The sequence below is a fragment of the Arachis stenosperma genome, chromosome 7, assembly GCF_014773155.1.
Source record: "Arachis stenosperma cultivar V10309 chromosome 7, arast.V10309.gnm1.PFL2, whole genome shotgun sequence".
Classification (NCBI taxonomy): Eukaryota; Viridiplantae; Streptophyta; class Magnoliopsida; order Fabales; family Fabaceae; genus Arachis; species Arachis stenosperma.
Window position 1 is genome coordinate 63,172,838 of NC_080383.1, and position 13,342 is coordinate 63,186,179.

Here is a 13,342-nt window from a genome sequence, read left to right on the forward strand (position 1 = left end):
AATGTAGAAAACTTTGATTCACTAAATTTGAATGGTGAAGACAAAGAAAAAGATTTAAATGAAGCCTCTACAAGCTCAACAAAGGATAGTGTTCAAGTTGAAGAAATTGAACCATCACAAGCACAAATAAATGCACTTACAAAGGATTGGCGTACTTCAAAGGATCATCCTCTAGACAACGTCATTGGTGATGTTTCGAAAGGGGTAACAACTCGATCCACTTTTAGAAATTTATTTGCATATAGTGCTTTTGTTTCTCAAATTGAACCATCTACCATTGAGTCCACAATTGATGATGAACATTGGGCTATGGCAATGCAAGAGGAGCTTAACCAATTCAAACGAAATGACGTTTGGGAATTGGTGCCTAAACCAAGTAATCAAACAATTGTAGGAACAAAATGGGTTTTTAGAAATAAACTCGATGAAAATGGTACAATTGTTAGAAACAAAGCTAGATTAGTAGCCAAAGGTTATAATCAAGAGGAAGGCATTGATTATGACGAAACTTATGCTCCCGTAGCTAGATTAGAAGCAATTAGGATGTTACTTGCTTTTGCATCCTCTTATAACTTCAAACTTTATCAAATGGATGTTAAGAGTGCCTTTCTTAATGGTTTCATTCAAGAAGAAGTATATGTTGAACAACCTCCCGGTTTTGAGGATTATGAAAATCCTAATCATGTTTTTAAACTCAAGAAAGCTCTTTATGGTCTTAAACAAGCTCCAAGAGCTTGGTATGAACGTTTGAGCAAGTTTTTAATAGAAAAGGGTTTTAGAAGAGGGAAGGTTGATACAACTTTATTTATCTTGATTGAAAACAAAAATATCCTTTTGGTACAAGTTTACGTCGATGACATAATATTTGGTTCAACTAACGAATCACTTTGCAAGTTTTTCTCAAACCTCATGCAAAGTGAATTTGAAATGTCCATGATGGGCGAACTCAACTTCTTCCTTGGTCTTCAAATCAAACAAGGAAAAGAAGGAACTTTCGTTAGCCAAACCAAATATTGCAAGGAACTGCTCAAAAGATTTGGAATGGACAATGCTAAGGCAATGGACACACCAATGAGCACTACTTGCTACCTTGACAAAGATGAACAAGGTAAAAGCATAGATGTAAAGAAGTATAGAGGCATGATAGGATCATTACTTTATCTAACGGCAAGTAGGCCAGATATCATGTTTAGTGTATGCATGTGTGCGAGATACCAAGCTAATCCTAAGGAATCTCACTTAAGTGCGGTGAAAAGGATTATGAAGTATCTCATAGGAACATTAAATGTTGGATTGTGGTATCCGAAAGGATCCACTTGTGATTTGATTGGTTATTCCGATTCCGATTTTGCCGGTTGCAAATTGGATAGGAAAAGCACTAGCGGCACTTGTCACTTGCTAGGAAACTCTCTTGTTTCATGGCATAGTAAGAAACAAGTAAGTGTAGCCTTGTCTACCGCCGAAGGCGAGTATGTAGCCGCCGGTAGTTGTTGCGCCCAAATTTTATGGATGAAACAACAACTTGTGGACTATGGACTCATGCTTGATCACATTCCTATCAAATGTGATAATACTAGTGCAATAAATTTAACCAAGAATCCGGTTCAACATTCAAGAACCAAGCATATTGAGATTAGACATCACTTCATAAGAGACCATGTTGAAAAGGGTGATGTGGTTATTGAATTTGTCGAAACTAGTAAACAACTAGCGGACATCTTCACTAAACCTTTATGTAAAGAAAGTTTTTTTAACATCCGAAATGAACTTGGTATCTTGGATTCTAATCTAATATGATTTGTTTGAATTCATTGTATTTATATTGCTATTTTTGTATCTCTTACTAACTTAAGCATTGGAGATATCCAATTAGCCATTGTTTTGTAGGTTTATGAGTTGATGAATGAGTGATTAATCTTGAGGTAGATTGAAGAATTTGAAGATTATAAACAAAGGATTGAAGTAGAGCATGGTAGGCAACTTGAAGCACTTAATCGTCGTGTGTCTCGTGTAGATCATCGCACGGGTCGCTTGGATCGTCGTATTGATGACTTATATGAGCATTTCGGCATCCACCTACCGTATGAAGAGGATAATGATGATGATGAAGACCAAGATTGATTGTCTCCTCTTCATCAAGTCACTTTTTATTGCTTTATGTTTATTTGATTATATGAATTGTTAAACTAACTCCTAGTAAGCTAAGGATTTCTATTATGGTTTAAATACTTTGATATTTCCTTCATAATTTTGTTTAATGATTAATGCTTGTATGCTTATTTGGTGAATAACTCAAAATAGGCTTGGTACCCCTATTTTAAGTTAATGTGCATGCCTTGATATATTTCACTTCTTTAGGGGGAATTATGCATGCCTGTTATATATAAAGAGGAAATCAAATTCTTTTTGAAAGGGGGAATATCTCATCCTTGAGATTAATAGAGAAATTGAACTTAAAAAAATTCATTGTTTTATGCATGCTTCTATGACACATTTCAAACTCCTTTCTTTTTGATAATGTCAAAAGGGGGAAGAAAAGTTTGAGGATATTTGAAGTTTTGAACTTTTGAAAAAGAAGAAGTTTGAGGATTTGAAAAGAAGAAATAAGTTTGCGAAACAATGATTTCAAAAAGACTTCCGCTAAGCAAAAACTTTGATATCTAAATCGTTTTCTTTGATAAACGCCCTTTAAGGGAACAAATGCACATATTTAGGGGGAACTCCTGCAAAAATTTTTTTTTGAAGTCTTCTCCAAAGCTTTCTATAAAACAAAGTGCATTATTGTTGCTTTCAAAATCATTTATAAATGCATATCCTCAAAATTGGTTTGTCATTATCAAAAAGGGGGAAATTGTAAATCATGTTGCTTGTATGCGAAGTTTGTATTCGTAGGTTTTGATGAATGACAAACCAACAAACGACATGAAAGACAAACCAACAAACAACTTGAATGAACAAGCATGTTGAAAGATCAACCAACATTCAACGTTGAGGAATGAAGAGTTGAAAGCAACACAACAACAACAAGAAACTCAAGTCCACAACATTTGAAGACAAGTATAGTGTCTTAGGACTTAGGTAACTTCTTGTTAAGAACCAATTGCTAAATCTCTCAACACACACTCACAAAATGTTTTGATGCACATCTTGCAATTCGATGCTAGCCAAATGGTTTAAAACTTGTTTTCAAAGGTACAAAAGCATAGGAATTGACTCCAACAAGTTTGAGATCAATCCTAAGTATTTTGAAGTGATTTTAAGCCATTCTTTAAGGTTTGCATCGATGCACACTCATCTTGCATCGATGCAAAGCATGCGACGACTTGTTGCATTGATGCAAAGATGTTTGCATCGATGCAACCTAGCTGAAAATTCAAATTTCAGCTTCAAAGACACATTTGCATCGATGCAAAGTGTTATGCATCGATGCAAATGATTCAAAAACATAAAAAACGGCTAGTTTTGACAAAAAGGCTCCATCCCATTAACTCCCCAACGTTTCTAAGGTTTGGGGAGTCTATAAATAGATGGATTGAAGCCTTATTTCATATACTAGAGTATTTGCAAACTATCTTGTTCATATTCTTTCATTCTACACATTTTTTTAAGGTGTTATAATACACAATTTGAGAGAGCAATATCAATTGGTTCAATAGTGCTAAACTTGTAATCATACACTCTTCTAGAGAGTACTCATTTCGTCTCAACAATTCTTTGAGAATTGTTTTCTTGTACACTTTGTAAATTGGAGTGTGATCTCCAAGGTTGAGTCAAGAGTTATAAACACTATAGTCGGTGAGGATACCAAAGAGGTATACTAAGTACTCAAGGCAAATCTTAGAGAAGGTATCTCTAAGTGGAGTGGGTTAGTATACGAGTGGTGATCATATACCGTGAGGTGTTAGAAACTAAGGACTCAGATTGTAAAAGGTTTTGCGCGAGCACCTTGAAGCTTGGCAATAGTGGAACTTCTCAATAGCGATTGAGAAAGAAAGTGGACGTAGGACAAGGATTGTGCCGAACCACTCTAAATAGCGTTTGCATCTCTCCAAACTTATCTCTTCAATATTATTGTCTTTTACCTTTGAGCAAATAAATTGTGATCGAAAAGTAGCTTCGTAAGTACTTAAGGAATAGCTTAAGTCCGATTGGTGAAAAGCTTGATCAATTTATTTGAGTTGGTGTCTATTGGAAAGTAAAAGCTCCTTATAAATGCTTAGCAATTGAGTTAAGCTCTTGGAAAAGTACTAGTACAATAACACTTTTGTATATTGTCTTTAACTTTCGCAAAAAGATTCATTGTTGTTGCAATACTCAATTCACCCCCCCTCTTGAGTAATTGTGCATAGGTTCTACAGGTGTAGGCAATGCCAGTGGTGGTGGAATGTGTTGTTGTTTGTTGGAAAAGGTGATGGTGATGGTAACTGATGCGTGAGCATCTTTCTTATCTTTTCCTAGTGAATTTGCATTTAATTTGTTGAGTTTAATCAAGAAATAATTATCCTTTAACCACTATGGATGCTATTTTGAGTCTTGTGCAATTCTATTTATTTTAGGTAGCATTCGCCTGGATTTAATGGAGTTTCTATAGAAAAAGAGAAGAAGGCGAGTGATGCTGTCAATCATGACCTCTCTGCACTCAAACCTGCACAAATGGAAGGAGCATAAGAATTAAAGGAGATGACCAACGAGGAGCGATGCGTGTGCGTACCTGACGTGTGCGCGTGATTTGGAGATTTGCATAGCGACGTGTGCGCGTACCTGATGCGTACGCGTTACACGCAAAGAAGACCATCGACGCGTACACGTGACTGACGCGTACGCGTGACATGCGTCACATGCAGAAAACGTAGAAAACACTGATTGCTTTAATTAAATTCTGATTAAACTTTAATTTTTATTTCAAAATAGAAAAAGATATTATTTAGTTTTAAAAATTATAATTTAAATTTATTAGGATTAGATATAAAAGAGGAAAGAAACTTCTCTTCGGGGATTCCATTTTTCATAATGTAAATTACAGTTTACCTGAATCCTAGTTTCTCTCTCTGAACCATGAGCAACTAAACCTCCACTGTTAAGGTTAGGAGCTCTGTCTATTTGTATAGATTGATTCTATTGTTTTTATATTTTAATTCATGTACTTATTTATAATTCAAGAATTGTTTCGGTTCTTTATCTTATGAATTTGGGTGGAACAAAAGTATGACCCTCTTTCTAATTGAGTTCTTGTATAACTTGGAAAAGCTCTTTACTTGAACAACAGCTTGAAAATAATTTTTCCTAAATTCGAATTATCTGGACTTAACGGGATACGTGACATATAATCCTCTTATATTTGGATAATTAGGATTTCTGTGGCATATAATTAGAATTGAACTTCACCCTCTAATTGAAATTAATTGACCAAGAAATTGGCGGTTGATGAGAGTTAGAGGAGACAAGAAAGGTCTAAGAAATTAGGGTCTAGTCACATATAGTTTGCCATGAATTAAATCTTGCATGATTAAAATAAATTAATAAGAAAAGTCAATCCGGAAAATAGATAACTCTGAAGCCTTAACTGCCTTCTCCATATTGTTTTTCTAACTTATTTACTGCTTGCTTTCTAAATTTTCTGAGTTTACTGTTAATGCTTTTGAACTCTCAAAACACCATTTTCTGCTTGTCTAACTAAGTAAATTAATCAACCATTGTTAGTTAATCCATCAATTCTCGTGGAATCGACCCTCATTGACCTGAGGTACTATTTGATACGACCCAGTGCACTTGCCGGTTAGTTTGTGGTTGTTAATACCGCACCAGTAACCCAAAAGAAGGATAAGATGATGGATGATGAGATTGATGAGGTTGGGGTTATATTAGAATTTTTGATTAAATTAGAGTAAAATTATAATTTTTTAAGAGTAGAATTGGAAGAAAAAAATTGATTAATCATTGACAATCAAAATACTAAAATTTATTTAAAATGGATAAAATTAAATTAAATTAAACGTTAGGAGTAATTTAAAAAAAATAAAAAATATCAAAAATAAAAAGTATACTTTATCTTTATTGAAGTTTTTGGAGATTTATTTGTCTAATATGCATTTATTATTTGAATAAAAGTAATTGAAAGACCGATTTACTCGATAAGAATAATTTTTTAAAACTTTTTAAAGAAATAAAATTTTATTAGAAACTAAAATGTTTGACCTAAAATTTTTTAGAGACTAATTTAGATGCTCACTCTTTTAAAATTGTTACCAAAATTATTTAATACGTTCTATTAGAAAAAATTTAAATATTATTAATTTTTATTAATATTAAAAATTAAATACTAACCTATGTTTCATTTTTTAACAAAAACTAATAACAAATAAATAAATTAACCTATAAGATTATTTACCGATAGTCACCAAAACAAATTATTATTACAGATTTAAATACTGGTATCAAACCGACTAAAATGAGTAATTCTCATTAATTGAATTAGAGAACAGTTTGCCTCGTCTAATTAATGGTTGAATAAAGGCTAAAGTCGTTGTTCGAGATATATACTAAAACAATTTCGTCACGTTACTAATAATATTTCTACAAATTTTTATCAATTTTTGTTTATAAAGTATTTTTGTGAATGTGTCTAATAAAAATATATTTTTTATGAATGTGTCTAATAGAAGTATCTTTATAAGTGTATTTTTTGGATGTGTCTCTTTATACATGTGTTTAAAATATAATAATTAATTATTGTTGACAATAAGTTGACATATAATATATTGTTACTCTATACTTTTCCATACTAAAAAAGATAAAGTATGATTTTGATCTTCAACATTTTGCTCAAATTTTAATTTGATTTTAAATATTTTATTTCTATTTCCAAAAGTTTTGAACAAATTTAATATTATTCTACTGTTAAATTTAACACTAATAATTAATTAAATGAGTTACGTGAATGTTAATAATATTATTAAAATTATATCTTTTTTTATATATTAGAAAAAGATAACCAAAACCTTTTTATAACACTTTTTCTTTTCAATTTTTTTTTGTATAAAACTCCAAATCCTAACAATCATCGTCAATGCTTCAAAATTAAAGGAAACACTACAAAAAAATAAGTTTAAAATGGCATTTATATTACGGCGGTTCTTTAAAACCGCCGTAATATTTGGATATTATGGCAATTTTGGTCGCTGCCAATAATAAATTTAAATTTGGTGGCGGTTTTGGTGATTATCGCGGTTTTGAACCGCCATTATCACTTTTATATAAAATGACAAATTTGAAATCCCTAGTTTCAGAAACACTTGGTTCAGTACTTCAGTTGGTTGAAAGTTGAAGCTCGTGTACGACGCTACTGCAGTGACCTCTCCCTCTTGCGTTCTCTGACGATCTCCTCCAACGACGATCTTCTCCGATGACATCTCCTCCCGCGACAGCTTCTCTAGCGGCGATCTCCTCCGGTGACGGCCCCTCCAGCTTCCTCTCCTTGCCGTCCCCTGTGTCTTCTCCGCCAAAATCTCAGCGCGTCCCTTTCTTTCTGGATCGGTAAGGTCGGCTTGCCTCTTTTAGGTCGTATGCAAGGATTCATCGCGAGTGGTTCCACTGTTTGCGTAGCAAGATCAACAGCAACAACAAGAATAAGAAGAGGTGCGGTTGAATCTGGTTTATATCTTATTGTAAACTTGTAATTGCGGTTTTAGATTGCTATTGATGTGATTATGATTATGATTATGATTGAGTTACTGGTATTGCAATTGAAATAAGAACCCTAGGTTTTTGGCAAGCATTTGCACCTAATTGTGACTAGAATAAAAAATAGGAAATTGTTCCTCTTCACTCTTGTGATCAACATTCCAAACAAACTCATTTTTCATCTCATCCAAGCCAGCGCTGGATTTTGAATCGTAGTGGAGTAGTAGTAGCCAGTGTACTTCTCCACAGTCCACATCCACTATGGCCGAGCATTGACGCTTTGATTTTGGTGAAGAGGAAAGCTCTGGATTGTACGGACACTCAGAACCATTATCCATATAATATGTCCATATGATTGAGATGAATTGTTTCTAAGCCATAGAGGAAGTATCCAAAAGAACAATGGCGTTACTTGACTATTTTTGAAATGATTTCTCTAGTAATCTTTCTCATCAGTTGAGTTTAAACATGTTTCATGCAATTTCTTGTCCATAAGGTGTTTATGTTATTGTCTTTGAGTCTAATATTTTCTTTGAGGAGCTTATGCTTTATATATTTCTTGTGCCTGGGTCATTTTTGAGTCTAATATTTTCTTTGAGGAGCTTATGCTTTATATATTTCTTGTGCCTGGGTCATCATTCATTCTCCTTTGCTTTGTTGATATAATTGAGATGAATTGTTTCTAAGCCATAGGTCCTTATCTATTATAGCATTTTCCAAATCAGTATAAGAACTAGAAAATTTTCACCAATAGAATGTGATTTTAGCCAGTATTATCATTTGGTTATACTTAGTTATGGTAATAACTCAAAATAGCCTTCTTATAAAAAAGATTCATCAGCACTAGAAATTTTTTGATTGATTCTGTTTTTATTCATGTTCAAAGATATATGCTGCTACTTGTATTATATATCATTTCTGCGTTGGTTATAAGTGAGGAAAGATTTGTGATGGAGAAAATTGGAAACTGTTCACCAATGAATTCTCTTTTGAGCTCATACCTAGGGCCAAATTTTAGATTTTGAAATTTGTACTTATAAATCTTTCACTGACTTACTAGTCTGACTTGACAGTGTGAAAGAATGAGTGAATTTAATGTTCCTCTGATGTCTTTCTTTTTACTTTCTCCATCTTATTTGGGTATATGTCTACTAAATTTTCTGTCTTTACATTCACAGGTGGCTGCTCTTGTTCCTAAAGGGGAGCTTGATGGTGAAATGGGGGATGCACACATGGCAATGCAGGCTAGGTTGATGAGCCAGGTGCTTTGGAAATTAAGCCACTCCTTATCAGTTTCTCAATGTATATTGATTTTTATAAACCAGGTATGAGTTAAAAACCAGTAATTGCACTGTTGTCAGTCTTGTGTGAATATTTTTAATATTTTAACCTTTAGCAACTTAGCCAATACAGAACTTGAATCCCCATTTAGATATTCTGATAAAAGCAATAAGGTTACTGGTACATTTAGATGTTCTGTTGAGACTTGAATCCCCATCTGATGGTGCATGTTCTAGTTCTCATCCTAGAGCTAGCTCATCTTCTCAGGAAAATGATTTTGGATGCTTATGAGTTTACTTTCCTACTTTAGGGTATACTTCTAACTAGGTCTTTCATACTCCCCCTCATTTTGTATTTGGATTTGTATTATTCTTTCACTACCTGCCATCATTTGTCTGCTTAGTTCTAGCAGGGCAGGGACTAAAGAAAAGGACCTTTGTGAGTTGTGTGTGTGTTTTATTTTATTTTATTTTTTAAAAATGATTATTGACTAATTAGAAAGAACTTATATGTCAGTTCTCCATTTCAGATGTAACTTTCATGTTTTAACCCTGAAATATAAAGCTTTGTAATTTTTCATGGTTACTAATTTTTCTGCATGTCTCTTAGATTTAATGTTTGAAGGTTTTCTTTTCTGGAGCTATACATTAATCACCATTAGATGTCAGTATGTCAGGTTAATAATGAGAAGTTAAACCATAAGTGTGCACTTTGTCTTGTGTCTAGACTGTGAAATGTCATGTTAGAGTTAATGGTTTTTCCTGTCTTTCTGTTTCAGATTTAGTTCTGTTACTGAGCGTTTTTCATGGAACTTAATACCCGTCGAATTGACACCAGTGCAGCAAGAAGTGAAACCCTCAGTATCATTAATGGCATGCGATACCTGAAGCTTGGGGTATGTTTCAGAATTCTTTTTTTTTTTTCCTGCAAGGTATTGAATGATATGTTATTGTTATAATTATGATGTTCTTCTCAGGTGAAAACTGAAGGTGCATTGAACAACAGGTGAATGATTTTGTATATATTTGGGGACCCTCCTTCCACTTGCAGGGTCAGTTTAAGACAGCTGAGAGAGACATAAGAAATTGGAGGCCTTCTTAAGCAGATGTAAAGGTGTTCTGCACTCCTGTCATTCTTTTGCATAATTAACTGTTAGATTTTGCTAATGAGTATCTTAAAGTTTATGTTTGGAAATTGTTTCATGATAAAAATCAATTGGTAACTCCTCAATACACACTTTTTAAGAACTTCTTGCCAATATTAGTTAATATCAATACACACTTTTAAGAACTTCCTTGACCCAAAGACCACATCTAAGATCCATGTATGACTTTGAAAACGATATCTGGTTATGTCATTCCTTTGGAGGTCAATATTTCAACGCTACTTCATTTGTAAGTGCCATCAACCTGCTTTCTCTAATTTGTCAATTTATTAATTGGGTTTCGTCCTTTACTATATTTTTAGTTTCACTTGAATTTTCTAATCATGTAAATAGTAAACTGAGTAATAGGACAAGTAGGATTAGAAAAAAATTATGGTCAACTTATAGATCTTTTAAAAAAAAAGTCATTTTAAAAAAAGTTGAGATAAATTAATAAAATTATGAAAAGAATATCAAATAAGGTAAAATCACTATTAAAAGAAAAAGACATTATAATATTATTAGCTAGTTTTCTCTAATACATGTATATCATAGTTGAACTGTTATTACTGAATTACGAAAGTAACCGTAACCGATTAGCTTGTTTAGGAACCTGAGACTCCAAAGCTTGGGGGGGAGCTGCCACCTCACAAGTGTCTACCATTTCAGCTGAGGTATGCTACGTACTAATTTGTAATTTCCATTCGTATCGTTTTTGCTTGATTAATATTTTGACAATTATTTCTGGTTTTGTTTTATGGATTTTTTCCAATTTTCTAAGTGTTTATGTCCTTTTTCTTTTATTCTGTGATGGGACAGATTTGACAAGATCGTCAATAAAGAAATTCCTTCTACTGTGGTTTATGTCTTTCAAACTCAAAGGGAGGTTTTTCTTTACTTAACACCCTGTATCTTACTGCATGTATGCTGTATTTCCATGCTAGAAATAGTATTATAATTTGTGCAAGCATTCATTGAGGAACTTGTGTTTTTAATTTCTTGGAACCGTTAAGTTTAGTGAATGATAACATCTTGGACACCTAAGCTTTCATTTACGTGATAAATAATAATATGAAACCAAATTCAGCACTTTTGATTCTTGTCATTTTTATACAGCATAGATATCATGGCCTATTTTTGTGTTCTGTTCCATATAGTTACTGCCTAATTGTGATTAGTACTTTTAATTTAGTCTTATCATTAGGGACATCTTATATAAAGCTATAACTATATATGAAATTAATTTCATTCTTTATGCTTGTGTGGTTTCTCTTACCAAGTATATATAAGCTTTTAACATGCTTTAACATGATTTTGTTTTATTTGTAGAAGATACAAATCTCGTGTCAATAGCATTAATTACCATTTTCAATAATCTCGATTGTTTGGTTCTTTTTTTTGTCAAACAGGCAATGTCATGAATTGAAACCTATCTCGACGTTTGATATCTGCATATATAAAACTTTGATGATTGAATAATTTTAAATTAATAGTTTCAGATTCAGTTTTGTATCCTTTTTTATTGTGCTCATAATTATATTTTTGTTGTAGGGATTGCATCAAGAGAGTGAAATTTCATCACCAAAAGAGTTAGAAGTAGGTCTTCTGGAGTGAGCAACAAAGAAGCATGATCTTGCATGATAAAGATTTTATGTATTAAGTATATATATATATGTATATATATATATATATATGTATATATATATATATGTATATATATAGTTGAATTATTGAAAAATGTTATCTTTGATGCTTTGTTTTTGGATTATGATTCTTGATTTTCGGAGACCATGTATGAATTAAAAATCTTGTTATAATATTTGATTTAAGGCTATGCCTTTTGATTATTAATAGATTTTAAAGTTTGAGTTCCAAAAATATCACTTCAAATAGATAGTTTCAATCTCATTTTAAAAAATATAAAATTGTCATTAAACTTAGGTAAAATCGACGGTTAAAAATCGTCATTTTAAATGAAAGCGGTGTCATTTTATCCTGGTAAAAACGACAGTTAGAAATCGCCATTTTAAACAAAAAGGATGCCATTAAACCCAGGTAAAAATGGGGGTTAGAAACTGCCATTTTAAACAAGAAGAATGCCATTAAATCCAGGTAAAAACGGGGGTTAGAAACCGCCATTTTAAACAAGAAGGATGCCATTAAACCCTGGTAAAAACGGCGGTTACAAACCGCCATTTTAAACAACAACAAAACCGCCGTTTTAACCGGTTAAAATGGCGGTTTTTAACCGCCATTTTAACCATAAAAAAACCGCCGTATTATCCACTGGTTATTACGGCGGTTTTTTGAAACCGCCGTAATAACCAGAATGGCGCCCAGAATAACGGCGTTTTTTGGAGGCGCCGATTTTGGTAATAATGGCGGTTTTAACCGCCGTAATTTCCATAAAAAACCGCCATTTTAACCCCTTTTTTTTGTAGTGAAAAATGTTTATATTAATAATCATTGTGAATCAATTTTATTTAGAGTAAATAGTCATCTCTAACCATAAAAGATTTGAACACTGACAAAATTGACTATGAAAAATTAAAACTAAAGTTATACCCATACAAAATAAATTTGGATTGACAAAAATGATCAAATCCTAAAAAATGATAAAAAAATCCCCAAATTATCCCTTCTCTCCACCACTCACCCATCCTACCATCAACATCATCATCACAATCTCCTCCTTGTTTCTTCCCCCTAACTAATGGTATGATGAAGAATCCTGTTAGTTCCATAGTCATTAGAGTTATGTCCACCAACTATATATGCATATCAATGGTAAGTTCTCACTGCAAGCTCCAATTATGGCATTTAGCACACTAAGCCCTCCAACAGTGAACATAACAACGCATGCGCTAACTCCACGTGACCACGCATAGTCGTCTGCGGCATACTCTGCGTTGAGTTTGTTGCAACAACCAATAAGGTTGAGGATTGGCTCGGCAATTTGAACGTGGCAGCGGGCTGGGTGGCAGCTGAGTATGACTTCGAATGAGGTGATGATGGTGACAGAGATGGTGGTGGAGTTGTTTTTGGTGCAGAAGATGATGTCGTTGCTTGAGGTTTGTGCGAGTCCACTGATCCAATCTTTGTGTCTATGGTGGTGGTTGAAGACAGTAGCAGTTTGGTAAGATGGAATGAGAATCGGAAAGAGAATAATGTGATGATGATGCTGATGGTGTGATGGGTGAGTGATGAGCGGATAATTTATACGCTTTTTGGCATTGT

The 13,342-nt window shown here is 33.3% G+C and overlaps 1 long non-coding RNA gene across 2 annotated transcripts; it reads left to right on the forward strand.

The window, feature by feature from the left end:
* Positions 1 to 7,306: 7,306 nt before the first annotated feature.
* LOC130940745 (uncharacterized) lies at positions 7,307 to 11,899 on the forward strand. 2 transcript variants are annotated; one of them, XR_009070393.1, is made up of 6 exons: positions 7,307 to 7,635; positions 8,859 to 9,005; positions 9,740 to 9,856; positions 9,938 to 10,074; positions 10,706 to 10,779; positions 10,925 to 11,899. It is a non-coding gene; the product is annotated as an uncharacterized LOC130940745 (long non-coding RNA). The 2 variants fall into 2 exon arrangements; XR_009070392.1 differs by having other exon boundaries at positions 10,715 to 10,779.
* The last annotated feature ends 1,443 nt before the right edge of the window (positions 11,900 to 13,342 follow it).